The sequence below is a fragment of the Vicugna pacos genome, chromosome 16 (assembly GCF_048564905.1).
Source record: "Vicugna pacos chromosome 16, VicPac4, whole genome shotgun sequence".
Taxonomy (NCBI): domain Eukaryota; kingdom Metazoa; phylum Chordata; class Mammalia; order Artiodactyla; family Camelidae; genus Vicugna; species Vicugna pacos.
Genome location: NC_133002.1, coordinates 44,273,391 through 44,288,342, shown reverse-complemented (window position 1 = coordinate 44,288,342; position 14,952 = coordinate 44,273,391).

The window sequence follows — 14,952 nt, the reverse complement described above, 5'->3', positions numbered from 1 at the left end:
GTGAGGAGGTGGTGGGTTAATTAGCTTGACTGTAGTCATATTACTGTGTATACGTGTATCAAATCATCACGTTGTACACCTTAAATATATGCAATTTTTATTAAAAATGTATAAAGAAAGAAAAAAGTTGTTACCATTTAAAAAACCAAAATAAACAAAATGCTATCAAGATATACTTCCTCTTACTTGAAGACACAAAATAATGTAAAATAGTTGCTGGAATCCCTAAGCATTACAAAGTTCTGTTCCTGTTTATGATGAATTCGTAACAGTGAAAAAAATTGATATTTTGCTTTTTATTCCCCCTTTCTTTAAGGCAGTCTGGTATCTGGGGTGAAGTAAGAACCTGATTAGGAAAACAGGCCAGACCCAGGGAGGCAGGTGCCTTGTACTAGTCAGTCCCCCCCCCCCCCGCCAGAGAAAGAGAACCAATAGGAAATCGTGATATTGTCATTTATTAGAAGCATATATTTGGTGTCCGTCCCCATTCCTGGCATAGAACTCCCAAAATCCTTGGAAATTCCTAAGTGATGAGGGCAATAAAGGTATCTTTTGTTGTATTAATGAGGTGACTATTGGACTGTATCTAAGGATGAAGGCTGGTTTCCAGGAAAAGCAACCATGTGATTAGAGTATTGGAACTTTCAGTCACGCCTCCCTGACCTCTGGGGAGGGGAGAGAGGCTGGAAGTTGAATGAATTGCCAGTGGCCGACGATTTAAAAAGTCCTGTTGCTGTAATGAAGCCGCCATCAAACCCCAAAAGACTGGGTTCAGAGAGCTTCCAGGTTGGTGAACACGTGGAGATCTGGGGCGAGCAGCATGCTTGGAGGGGGTGTGGAAGCTCCATGCCCTTTCCCCGCACCTTGCCCTTGCCTCTCTTCCACGTGGCTGTTCCTGAATAATAGATAATAAGCTAGGAATGTAGTAAGGAAAATGTTTCACAGAGTTCTGTGAACAGCTCTAGCAAATTCATTGAACCCTGGGAGGCTCTTTGGAACTTCCACTCTATAGCCAATTGTCAGAAGTACAGGTGACAACGTAGACTTTCAGTTGGCATCTGATGTTGGAGGGAGGACAGTCTAGTAGATGGAGCCCTTAACCTGTGGAATCGGATGCTATCTCCAGGCACATGGTGTCAGAATCCAGCTGGTGGCAGAGCGTTTCTTGGTGTAGGGGAAAAGGCCACATGTCAGAACTGGGTACAGACTTGGAGAGAGGTATATGTATAGGGAGAGTGATAAAGAGATTTATTAGAGGAATTGGCTTGTGATTTTGGAGGCTGAGCAGTCTTAAAATACACCATCTACAAACTGGAGACCAAAGAAAGCTGATGGTATAATTCAGTCCAAGTCCAAAGACTTGAGAACGAGCGAAGCTGATGGTGTAAGGGAAGGTGAAGCCCAGCTCAGCCAGTCAGGCAGGCAGAGAGAAAGAAGTCAACCTTCTGATGCCTTTTTGTTCTGTTCAGCCCTCAGTGGATTGATCAGGTCCCCCCACACTGGGGAGGGCCATCTGCTATACTCAGCCTACCCATTCAAATACCAATCCCTGTAGAGACATCCTCACAGCCACACCCAGAATAATGTTTAGCCAGATATCTGGGCACCCCTTGGCCAAGTCAAGTGGACACATGCAACTAACCATCACATACCTGGTAAGGGAGGGGTTGGTGGGAGGTGGGACAGGACAGGGACAAGAGGGCCCAGAATTTGGTGGGAAGAAGTCAAAGCACACGCTCTGGCCACACTCCTCAATCATGTCACCTCTGGCCTGGGTACCAGAGATTGCTCTACTCTGCCCTGCAGTCTAGAATATGGGAGCTGTTGAAAGCTATTTGGTAATGATTCGCCTGCCTGGTTGTTCTCAGGCCCTTTGTACTGGAAATCCTCTGAGCAATTTACAAAACTACCGTTGCTTACTGGGTTTAATAACAAGAAAAAACAATGTGGTTGGAAAAGTCATGTTCCAGCACATGCGGGATACAAAGCTGAATAAGAAGCTAGTCTACTTTTGAGGATCTTAACAGAGGTTGACCAACTCAAAAATAAATTACTTTGATACAGTGTTGTTTTCCATTCTGTTATGGATTGAATTGTGTCCCCCAAAAGATATATTGAAATCCTGACCCCAGGATCTCAGAAAGTAGCCTTATTTGGAAATAGTCTTTACAGAGGTGATCATGAAGCCATGAGGGTGAGCCCTAATCCAGTATGACTGATGTTCTCATAAAAAGGCTAAATTTGGACACACAGAGAGACACATGCAGAGGGACGACAATGTGAGAACACCCAGAGAAGACGCCCATGTAACTGGAATGATGTTTCTCCAGGACAAGGAAGGCCAAGGATTGCTGCAAGCTCCGGAAGCTAGGAGAGGCGAGGAAGGATTCTCCCCTAGACTCACCAGGGAGACCACAGCCCTGCCAGCACCTTGACTTCCAGCCTCCAGAACTGTGAGACAATAAACTCCTGTTGTTTCAAGCCACCCAGTTTTTGGCACTTTGTTACAGCAGCCCCAAGAAACCAGATGCACATTCACCTGCTCCATCATCCAACATTTAACAAACATTTAGTGATTGATTACTGTGTAGCAAGCACTGGGCATAGAGTGATGAACAAGATGGTCCCTGTCTTCAAGGAGCTAATATTTTCTTGGGAAAAAAAATCAACATACATGTGGGATAAACAGTACAGAGAAGCGCAGGTGCTCTGGTGGCACTTAACAGGAAGGGCTTACCCAGCCTGGAGCATCAAGGATGGCATCTCAGTAGAGACCTGAAGGATGGAGAGGTGAGGAAAAGTGTCCCTGACAAAGGGAAGGGCATGTGAAAACCTTTGTTATGGGGGTGACACAAAACGCAGAATGGGAGCTCAGGAAAGACTTCCTAAGGAAGCGACACCTAAGGTGAGTCTTTAAGGATGGAGTTCTGGACTAGCATGGTCTGCAGGGTGAAAACTAGCAGGGCAGTGTGCTGCAATGGAAAATTCAAGGCTGGAAGGAGCAGGAAATGCGGCTACAGGTCTCATATTTTAGGACAAGGAGTCTACTTTTATTCCAAAGGTTGGTGGTGGGGACCATCAAAGACTCAAGCAGGGGAATATGATGATCAGATTTGTATTCTGGAAGGACCACTCTGAAAACTGAGTTGAGTATTGTCTGTGTTGGGTATGGAGGAGTCTGGGTCAGGCTGACTAGAGACAAAGCGACCAGCAAAGAGACTCCTGCACCAGTCCAGACAGAAGATAATGGGTAATGGGCCTGAATTAGAGGCGGAGTGGTAGTGTGGATGGAGAAGGGGGAATGGATTTTTAAATAGACATGTCTTGGTGCTCAGTTGGATGTAAGGAGTGAGAAAGGGGGGAAAATCTAGAATGACTCCAAGGTTTCTGGCTCAAGCAACTTAAGTCGCAAAGGAATTGCCTGGAAGAGGCAAATCAGGAGGAGGAGCAAGTCTTGAGAAGAAAATGAGGAGTTCGGGGTTGGAAAAGCTGACTTTGGGGTGATTGTGGGACGGCCAAGCGGAGACAGTCACAAAAGGCAGCAGTTTAGAGAAGCCTGAAGCCCGAGGGAGAGGTGAGCATGGCGTTGTAGACTGGGGGAGCCAGCAGCAGATGCTGGTCGCTATTAACACCGAGTGAGTGGAGGAAATTGCCTGGGGAAACGTGCAGAGGGCAGTGGAGCATGAAGGACCGTGAAGGGGAGCCCTCAAGGGAACCTGAAGATGGAGGTCAGAGAAAGTGGGAAGGACACACAAGAGAAGATGCATGGAAACCAGTAAGTAGAACATTTCGAGGAGGCAGCCAGTCAGGAGCCAAAGGCCCTGGAAAAGTCAAGTAATATGATTAACCATTGGATACTGGCTGGATTCAGAAGTTTCAAGATACTGGTAAGGGATGTACTCAGTTTACGTTAGGATAGTGGTTCTCAAACTTGAGCAGCCAGTAGAATCACCCAGAGGGCTTGTTCAGACTGGCTTCCAGAATTTCTGACTCAGTAGGTCCGGGCAGGGCCTGGGAACGCGCATTTCCAACTAGTTGCCAGGTGGTGCTGATGCTGCTATCCCGGGACCACGCTATGAGAACCACCACATTGGGCGTTACCATCGTCAGGGAAGTGAGGTAGCAGGGACAGCTTCATGGCAGCCACACAATGACCCCTGGGGACACTGGTAGGACTAGAGCACTGGCTCGTTGGAATTCCAGTCATGTGGGAAGTTCTGGTAGAAGAAGAGCCTAACAGAGGGTTAAGAAGTCAGGCCCTCTCGGCAGGAAGTCCAACCAGTTTCCCTCCCAGCAGCCATATGTGACAGGGCACCACCCTGCTGAGTGGCAATTTGGCAGAAGCTATCAAAATAGCACTCATATATTCCCTCTGACCCAACAATCTTACTTTTGTGCAAAAGGGTGGAAAATAAAATTGTACGTGCTCACATTTGTATAAAGAAATTCTCAAAGGCTAAATGAGAAATTAATAATAGTGGTTTCAGAGACAGGGGTGGGGTAGGTCTGGAAGGATGGAGAACAGAGGTAGGAGGTAAATATTTTACTGAATACTTGTTTATGTTTTTTAAAAAACATTTGGATCATGTGACTCTATTATTTTTTTTCAATAGACACTATTTTTTAGAGAGTTTTAGCTTCATAGCAAAATTGAGAAGAAGGTACAAAGATTTCCCCTATAACCCCTGCCCCGACACATGCAGAGCATCCCCCATTATCCACCTCCCCCATGGCAGTGGTGGATTTGTTACAGTTGATGAACCAACACTGACACATCACTGTATCCAAGGTCCACAGTTTACATTACGGTTCATTCTGTGGGTTTGGACAAATGTATCATGACATGTATCCACCATTATAGTATCATACAGAGTAGCTTCACTGCCCTAAAAAATCCTCTGTGCTCTGACTCTCTGACTATTCATCCCTCCTCCCCTCACCTCCTACCGCTGGCAACCATCTGTTACCTTTTTAAAAATTAATTTGGGGGGTTATTTAAAAAACTAGAACAGTATCTTAAGTCCCACTGCCTGGGTTTGAATCTCTTCCTTACTATGGCCGTGTGACCAACAGCAAATGGATTCACATGCTTCAGCCTCTGTTTTCTCATCTCTAAAGTGCAGTTGCTAACAGTACCTATGTTGTAAGACTGCTGAAAGATAAATAAGAAAATCTGAAAAGTATTCAGTAGAGCACCTGGCACTTGGTGTTTACACATCCAGGTACATACTGTTACTATGGTTATCATTTGTCATCTTGTCGTCTCTGTGGAAGTTGCCTTCCACTGTCCCAGTGTGGATCTCACAGTCTTACCTCCAGAAAAATCTGATTGGGTGAGGTGGTCATAATCCAATATGGAGCACCCCTATTGGACAGAATCTCACAGACCCATATCACGGGTAGATGGTCATTTTTATGTCCAACTTATCCATAGCCACTTTGGGCTTGGGCTGCATCCTGGGACCAAACGGTTGGCACCAGAAGAGTAATCCAGTGACATGACACAATTTGGAACAAGAACTGCCCCCTGCCCCCAAAGTAACCACTTTCCTCAGAGAAGGATTCTAGGGGTAGCAGGCACTCAGGACTATTTGGCTTGTGCAGTACAGTGGGTTAGGAAAGGAAAAGAATCCAAGAAGAGCCTGGAAGAAAGTGAGGGAATGAGGGATTAAAAAAATCTATTATTATGGGTTTAGGGTCGTTGGAAGGATTCATGGGATCGATCCGCATACAGCATTTAGCAAAGTGCAGGGTACATTGCAAGCGCTCAGTATATGGTGACGTGAGGATGACGATGGTGGTGGTGATGGTGGTGATGACGATTATGACTGTTACCAGGTCTATTCAAGGCTGAAGAACAGGTACTGGTAGAATGATGGGAAGAGGGAGATAAAGGAGTTGTGTTCAAGAGAGGAGACCTTAGGGTTTCAGGTTTCAAAGCAGGAGCAGTTCCTGGGGGTGTAATGGGCCCAAGCTGAGGTCCTGGAGGTGGAAGTGTATACCCCTGGAGGGTGATAATGCACACACCTGGCAGCTCCTTCTCCCTGTGCCTGCAGAGAGATTCAGAGTGTCCAGGCTCTGCATTCTCCTGGGGTCTTGCCCAGTACCCACTCCTCCCACCTCGGTTCCATGGAGAGCCCTTTGCCACTCCTTGATGCCTTTTCAGAGGTACCCAATTCTCTTCCCTCCCAGGACTCCAGGAAAGGGCCCGTGTTTGGGGTCCTCCTGCCTGGGAGAATGAGCACTCCTGCAGAGCAGCCGGGTGGCACACATTGGCAACTGGGGCGAGCTTGGGCTGTGGGGGAGGTTCCAGAACATGAGGCTATTTTCAGCCTGGCACAGATGCCCAATTCCCAGCTAAGGGAGGGGGGGCGTGGTAGATGGGAAGCAATCTTGCTTTCATCGTTTATTATTTTATTAACCACTTAGGATGCTGTATGCAGTGAGCCTCACCTGGTTTCATCGCTAGCTTCCAACTGTTGGCGATTCCTTCCTTCTTGTTACTTCAGGAACAACATTCTCCCCCAGGGGACAAAGAAGGGTCAGGGAGAAAATGGAATTGACCAAGTGACAGTGAATGAGGGCAAGGAAGGGATAAATATTCATCCTGCTCCATCAGCATTGGGAGTGGGTCCAAAAAAACACTTAGCCTCACAAATTGCATACTTATCCTCCCCGTAGTGAGTTTTCTCCAAATGGTTTGGAAAACTATGGCTGCTAATCAAAGGCAGCAGGCCTGTTGCTGGAAGGGGGCCAGCAAGGACCCAGCAGGATTCTGAATTGTGCCTGGATTCATTATCTTTATGTAGTCCAACGTTTCCGTGGTAGGTTTTTGTTTGATTTCAGAATGAGATGGTTAGGTCATTATTTGTTAAATTATAGCTTTTAATTAGTGGATCTGTTGAAATGAAAAGCCTAAGAGAGGCTCACATTCCTCTAAGTTTTTGTTTGTAATTTATAATTATCGCTGTTTGGAAAAGATTAGTTGGGGGCGTTAAAGGCTTTTTTTTTTTTTAAGAAAATTCTCAAATTATATGCTTTGGAGGAGAGGGTGATGAGGGATGCCAGAAAGCTAGATACATAGACCTTACAAGGGGTGCTATCTGTATTATTACCCATGCCCAGGGTCCTTGTATGTTGCAGAAAAAGACAGATGTTTTATAATAATTCATACGTTTTTCCCTAGGTTGAGCCCACGATGGGAACTGAGGCACCAAGAGGGTAGTGAATTGGCCAGGAGAGTGTTTAGCCAAAGCCCTGGTTAAGGATGGTTTTGTTTACCACTTACGCATTCCTGATTCCCCGGGAGGGTAGGGAAGACTGGGGTCTCTGGATCAGCTTCGGTAGATTTTTCCCCTTGGCAATCTGGTTTCTGCTGTTGGGACGAACTTGGAAGTTTCCTTGTTCCTCCTGACTTTGCACCTGAGCGATCGGCCTTCCACCTGGTTTAGCCCTTACTCCGCTAGTTGCAGAAGAGTATCGTATCCAGCAGGAGGCGCGCCACCGCCTGATTTAGAGCTTGGGCCTGATCCTTTGGGAAACCACACCCCCACCATCTGCGCCAGCCGTTTGCTTTTCTTCCCGTCTCTGTGTGCGTTTTCCTTCTCCGGTAACAGCAAGGATGTAGATTACAATCTCTGCGCGTTGGGCCTCGGGCTGGGAGCGGCTGTCAAGGCAAGCACCCCGGCTTGTTCATCTTTTCGCACCCAAAGCGAGCATCACTGCCTGCTGCACAGCAGGGCTGAGGCAGCGAGAAACCCCTGGAATCAGAGACATTTTCCCTAAGACTCCTCCGAGGGCTCGGTGTTCTGCAGGTCCCACAGACCGCCGCAGGTGGGAAGTCTCTCTAGATCGCAGGGAGAGCCTATATCCATCTCCTCCGATCTCCTGTAGTCTCCTCCTGTAGCACCTGGACCTCTCATGTCTTTGGGCAACAAATCCCATTAGCGCGGAGACCAGGGTTGTCCTCTGATCTATTACCGACTCTCCGCACAGGGCTAACAGGGGTGCATGTTACATAATGAATGAATACATTAGTTAATTCATGTAAACCGTTATTTTAATTATTTCATTCTTTCATGTACTGAGCATGCATTCTGCCAGGCACTGGGGAATCAGAGATTAAAATATAATCCCTGTCCTCAAGGAGATTACAGTCTGGAGACGAAGATGGACATGAATCTGGACAACTAGAATTTCTAGCTTCCCCTAGTTAATGACTGACTAACTTCATTTAGTCGGCAAAATCACATCAGTCACATAGTAGGGGTACATACTGGCTGAATACCACAACTTCCTTCTGAAATTCAACCACTTCTTATCTCAGCAGTGAAGCTGACTCCCACCCTCTTTCCCAGGGTTAGGGGCAGGGCAGGGCTCCAATTCAGATGCCCTCAGTCTCCTATTACTTTGAAGCTCCAAATTATACTCTACACCCTATACTTCCTATGAAACCAGGCCACCTCACAAAGATCACTTTTGACCCAAAGCCCTTTGGCTGTGCATCAGGGTCTCTATGAGTGATTTTTCCCTCAGGAAGGGAGTTGAGAAAAGAGCCCATTTATAAATCACAGTTTGTTTTAAAGGACTTTTGGGCCTTTGCTGTTGCTAAGGTTTTGTTTGTTTTGATTTTGCTTTAGAGTGTAGATTTGATGCTCCACCCTCCCCATCTTGCTTTCATCTTTATCCTTAATGATCACATTTACTCCACTTACAGGAGTAATCAAAGAGATGAAACCCTCTCCCTGTAGGGGAAAACAGATAAGAAGCTCAGAAATCGGAATTGTTTTCTGATGAGCAAATGTCAAATTTATAGGAGATTAGCTTTGGGTATTGGTGAGAGGGTTATCATTATGGCCTGAAGCAACTATACACATCTCTAGAGCTCAGATGGCCAAGAAAGACAGAATAAATGTTTCAAAAATGGTTTAATGCACATATTTTGGTCTCTGAAAAAGGCTAGAATATGAAATAAGTAAACAAAAAGACTTCAAAGCTTTTTGACTCCTACAGCAACAAAACCCAAAAATTTAATCTTTGTAATTTCATGGCGTTGAAAATTTACTGGAATTAAAATGTTTCAAGTCATACAATTGCTCCAGCTCCAGCTGTGTGCACTGGTGTGAATCAAATACTGTCTGTCATTTAGATTACACTTCTTCCCTCCAGAGCCCCCCGGCAAGTGTCCCAATGATTACAATTAAAACCACTGCACTGCATGGTTTCACAGGGGAATTCTACCAAACCTTTAAAGAGAAGATAATCCTAGGGCTTTAAGCTGTTATGTGTTATAGAAAAAGAAAGAAAATTTCCAAAATCTTTAAAAAATATGAGCACAAGACTGATCCCAAACCAGTAAAGTCTTCACCAAATATATAAATATAGATGTATCTCATTAATTAATATTAATGTAGAAAAGCTCAATGCAATATTAATTAATAGAATGTAGCATATTAAAATCAATATATCATGACCATAGAGGGTTTATTCCAGGAATTCAAGGATGGTTCAACATATGGACCTCTACTACCAAAACTGAGAATTTCTCTTCTGGTAGTAATGGACTAGGTGTTTTAAAACAACCCTTTCCATGAAGAAAAAATTTTAAAGCTAGACAAAGTATAACAAAAATATTTTTGAAAGCATCAAAGACTTCATAAGATAGGGATCAGTTACTGACTGAAATCTGGGAGAGGTTGGGAATATGGATTGGTGAGCAAAACACTTGGGGTCACTTTTTCCAGAAACACTTGCTGAGAGTCTGAGATGTACTTTGGGCAGCAGTCCCACAGGGACAAAAGATGGGATTCACCTAGGATAGAGACTCTGGTAAACCTCTCCCTCCCATAGTATTTAATTCAGATAGAATCTAGAACCAGTCAGGGAATAGATTGATTTCTCAATATGTAGGATTGGAACAACTGGATAGCCATTGGAAAACAAAGCTGGATTCAGACTTCAAACTGCATATGAGGATAAATTCCTATTGAATCAAAGTTTGAAATGGAAAACAACAAAATCATGAAAGTGATAGAAGAAAATATGAGAGGATTCTCTTTTGATTCCAAAGGGAGTAAGTCCTTTCTCACAAAATCCAAAAGGCACTAAAAAGGAATTGATTAATTTGGCTACATAAAAATTTTGCAAGGCAAATAACATAAAGTCAAAAGACAACAACCTTGGGAAAATATGTTCAACTCAAATCACAGGCAGAGGTTTAATTTCCATAATATTTAAAGAGAAAAAGATTACTAACCCAAGAGAAAAATGGGCAAAAGATTTTAACAGGTGGTCCACAAAAAATAAGAGAAATGACTCATTATAAAAGGATGCTCAACCCCAGTCATATGATAAATGCAATTTAAAATCACATTGAAGTATCATTTTTCACCATTATTCTAGTAAAAAATCCAAAATTTTGATTTCACACTGCATGAGCCAGAAAACAAACATTCTTATACATTGCCAGTAGGGAGATAAATTGACACCCCCCTATCAAGGGCAATTTGTCAGTATTTATCAAAATTAAAAATATTTATACCCTCAGGTCTAGTAATCCCATTCCCAGGCATTTTTTCCAGAAGATTTCCTTACACATGTGCAAAATGGCATTCATTCAGGGTTATCCATTATAATTATATAATGGCAAAAGAAAAAAAACAGCTAAATGTTAAACAATAAAGAATTGGTTAAATAAATCATGGTCCCTCCATATGTTGGAATATTATACAGCTATAAAAAGAGAGTAAGAAAGCTCCTTACATATTTTGTGAAAGGTTCAGCAAGATGCACTCTAACGAAAAAAGGCAAGGTTCAGGGCTGTTTGCTACCATTTGGGTAAAAAAAAAAGAGAGAGGGGCAAATAACATATGTCCATAATAGCTTATATACACATTAAATTTTTCTAAAAGGATAAACAAGAAACTAAAATTGAGAGTCAGTTCTTGAGGGATATGGGCACTGAGTGGATGGGAAAAAGGTGGGAGGGAGAATTTTACTACCTGTGTTTTGTTTTATTTGATGTTTGAACAATATGGATGTCATGTATTTACACCTCTGAGGTGTAACCTTCAGTTTCATGGCCAACCTTCTAATCCACTATTAAAGCAGCAGATGGGCTCTATATCCCAGCAACCAGAAGAGATCGCCCTAACATGAACTCTCTTCTTGGCCAAAGGCACTAATTTCTAATCACCAGCTGGGCTTGGGATGGGGCTGACGTGGTTTATGAGACAGAATGGAGCTAATAGGCCTCTACTTAGATTTTACTCCAAACTTTGACTTAAGAAACAGTTTTTAATTGTGATAAAATATACATAATATTTACCAAATTAACTGCTTTAACCACTTTTAAGTGTACAACTCAGTGGTGTTAAATACTTTCACAATGTTATGTAACCATTACCATCTCCAGAAATTTTTCATCATCTTAAACAGAAGTTCTGTACCCATTAAACAATAATTCCCCATCCCTCCTGGGAACCATTCTTCTACTTTCTGTGTCTGTGAATATGCCTGTTCTAGGTATCTCATGTAAGCGGAGTCATACAATATCTGTCTTTTTGTGCCTGGCTTATTTCATTTAGCATAGTATTTTGAAGGTTCATCCGTGTTGTAGCATGCACCAGAATTTCATTCTTTTTATGGCTGAATAATATTCCATTATATAGATATACCACATTTTATTTCCTTCTTCATTCATTGGTTGATGCATATTTGGGTTTTTTCCACTTTGGGGCTACTGTGAATAATGTTGCTATGAACACTGGTGTCCGAGTATCTGTTTGAGTCCCTGCTTTCAATTATTTTAGGGACATATACCTGGGAGTGAAATTGCCCTTATTTTGTCTTTTAACCAACTGAGCTAACCAGAGCAACACTCCTCAGAGATTGAGGACTGGATGTGAAGACCCTTGGACTAAAAGGAAAATCAGGAAGAAGGTTAAAATACAAACAATGAAACAGTGTAAGACAGCCAAGCACCTTCTACACATAAATGCATCACAACCGAAATGTACGTGAGGCCACTACATGCCATGGGCTTTGATGGCTCCCCTTTGTTTCCCCACAAATGATCCACAGTAGTGTTTGTATCTCACGTCAGTCTTCATCCCAGGGCTGGAAGGGTTTCAAAGGATGTCTGGCGCCCCTCCCTCCCCTCCTCCTAGAGGAAGCACAGATGGGTCTGTAGCTTCTACCTGCCCACAGGTAAATTGGAACCAAAGCTGGACTTCTTAATGTCACGGATTTTTTGGCACTCAGCAAAGATGGCCTGTGGTGACACTAATGGATCTCCTGCTGATGAGAACACTGAAAAAGGCTGGCAGGCATAGTAATTTGCTAATTACCTTCTGACCTCCTCTGAGAGGGCTTCTGGGCAGGTGCATCCTAAATAGCATTAAAACTGAGTTAAAGCAGCACCGAATTAGTGAAATAAGCACCTAGCCCTGCTCACTTCTCTGGCATCAGTTTTTACTCATGGCTGTTTTAAGGGCTGCTTCCTCTACTTAAAACATCTCAAAGCCCTCCTACAGTGCATCTGAGCAGTCCCATCCTTGGCCACCAAGGAGCATCCATTAGGAACACAGCTGTCCCACGTTCACCCTGGGTGTAATTCGCAAGTGGTTTGTTGCCAGGCAGATGGCAGATGAGGCTCACCTTATCTCCAAGAAGATAAGGAAAGGATAGCATATGCAAAAACATCCTCCTCTGCCTCGAAGAGGAGAAAGAAACAGAATGGAACAACGAACTCTCAGGAACTGGAGAGCTCTTTGAGGACCCTTCGTTCAACCCAGAGCAGAAATTTTTTGGTTTGCTAGCCCCTCTTCTGTCAACACCACCCTAATTTCTCATGGGGATGTAACTGTCCCCTGGTTCTCAGCCATGTGATTTAGACACAACTAACCCCACCCCCTAGTTCCAGAGATGGATCCTGATTAGCTGAAGACAGAGTGTCCCAACTCCGAAATCCAGTGATTGGTTTAAAATAGGTAGTTAGCCAAGCCAATAAGATACAAGGAAATGTTTGCTGGGGTTTCTGGGAAGAGCCCCCTTCTTTGGAGGAAGTATACAAATAAGGAAGGATGTAGCCTCAGGAGTTCCTGGCAGCCATTTTGCCACCATGAGGGAGAGGATACCTGAGATTAAAACCAATGCTGAGGATGCCAAGAAACCAACAGAGAGAAGTTAGGTCCTGGGCACATTGTTTGAGCCTATATCAAGCCCCACCTGAAGTTAGCCCCACCTCTGAACCATTCAGCTATGTGAACCAATAAATGACTTTTATTTTTTTAAGTCAATTTGGGTTGGAGTTTCTGTTATTTGCAACATAAAGTTGTCCAGCTAATTCAAGACTCCATTATCAGTGCTACAAGAAATAGAAATCTTCCAGTAAGAGAAAATCGGTAGCCATTCTGTGATGTGTTATTGGATGCTCAGCAGATAAGGGCAGGAGGGTGAAAAGCATGTAAAGAGGGAGTTTGGCATCTACCCTGTGGGAGTGAGTGGCCCTGCTGAAGATTACTTATTCCGGGGAGATGCTATGCATTAGGGCATTAGATGATGGAATTAGGGCCATCCTTATATAAACTGGAGGAAAAAGATAAGTTTGTCTGATTTCCACCCCCCCCTTATTTTCATTTCCTCTATAAAATGAGGATGTTGGAGTTGGTGAGCTCTGAGGTCTGTCTAGCTCCAGCACTCTACACATCTTTGTTTTTGTAGAAAAAAGCCCAGGCTTTAGAACTTCACGTACTTTAGATCAGATCCTGCTAACATCAGCTGAGCAAACTCAGTCAAGTTACTTAACCTCTCTGAGCCTCAATTTCCTCAGTTATAAAATAGGGATTTTTTTTAAAAAATTGAAGTGTAATGGATTTACAATGTTGTGTTAGTTTCTGGTGTACAGCATCATGATTCAGTTACATATATATATATACATATATATATACACACATAGACATTCTTTTTCATTATAGATTATTACAAGATATTGACTATAGTTCCCTGTGCTATGCAGTAGGACCTTCTTGTTTATCTATTTTATATATAGTAGTTTGTATCTGCTAATCCTAAACTCCTAATTTATCCCTCTCCTACCTTCCCCTCTGGTAACTTTAAGTTTATTTTCTATGTCTGTGAGTCTGTTTCTGTTTTATAAATAAGTTCATTTGTCTCATTTTTTTTAGATTCCACTTATGAGTGACATCATATGATATTTGTCTTTCTCTGTATGACTTACTTCAATTAGTATGATAAACTCTAGGCCCATCCATGTTGCTGCAAATGGCATTATTTCACTCTTTTTTATGGCTGAGTAGTATTCTGTTTTATACATATACCACATCTTTATCCAGTCATCTGTTGATGGACATTTAGGTTACTTCCATGCCCTGACTATTGTAAATAGTGCTGCTATGAACATTGGGGTGCATGAATCTTTTCGAATTAGAGTTCCCTCCAGATGTATACCCAGGAGTGGGATTGCTGGATCATATGGTAAGTCTACTGCTAGAGCTAAACCGTCCCCTCTAAAGGAACTTCTTCATGTCCCTTGAGTCTTGCTGACTCTGGGGGCAGGTGAGGGTGGTGGCCAGTCTCAGAGGAGAATAACCCACGGCAGGAAAAAATTCCAGGGAAATAGACAAATGTGGTCCAGGATTCAAACCTTCTCCAGCAGTTGAGGAAAGAGGCTGAAGGGAAGCTTGCCTCTTTAGATATCGTCTGTGCGCGCTCACACACGCACACATATTGCTACAAGGAAGTGAGCAGAGATTTTTTTTTTAAGTACCAAAAAAAAAAAAATGTTGCAACAGGTCTTGGGTTCTGTTTTGGTGACGAGAAGCGACTTCCTTTGGGGTAGCATTTTCTGTGGGTGTGGCATCAGGAAGAGATTATCAACCCTAGGGTCATAGCATTGGTTGATCCTGGGGTGCTTAGGTGGTCCCAGCACTG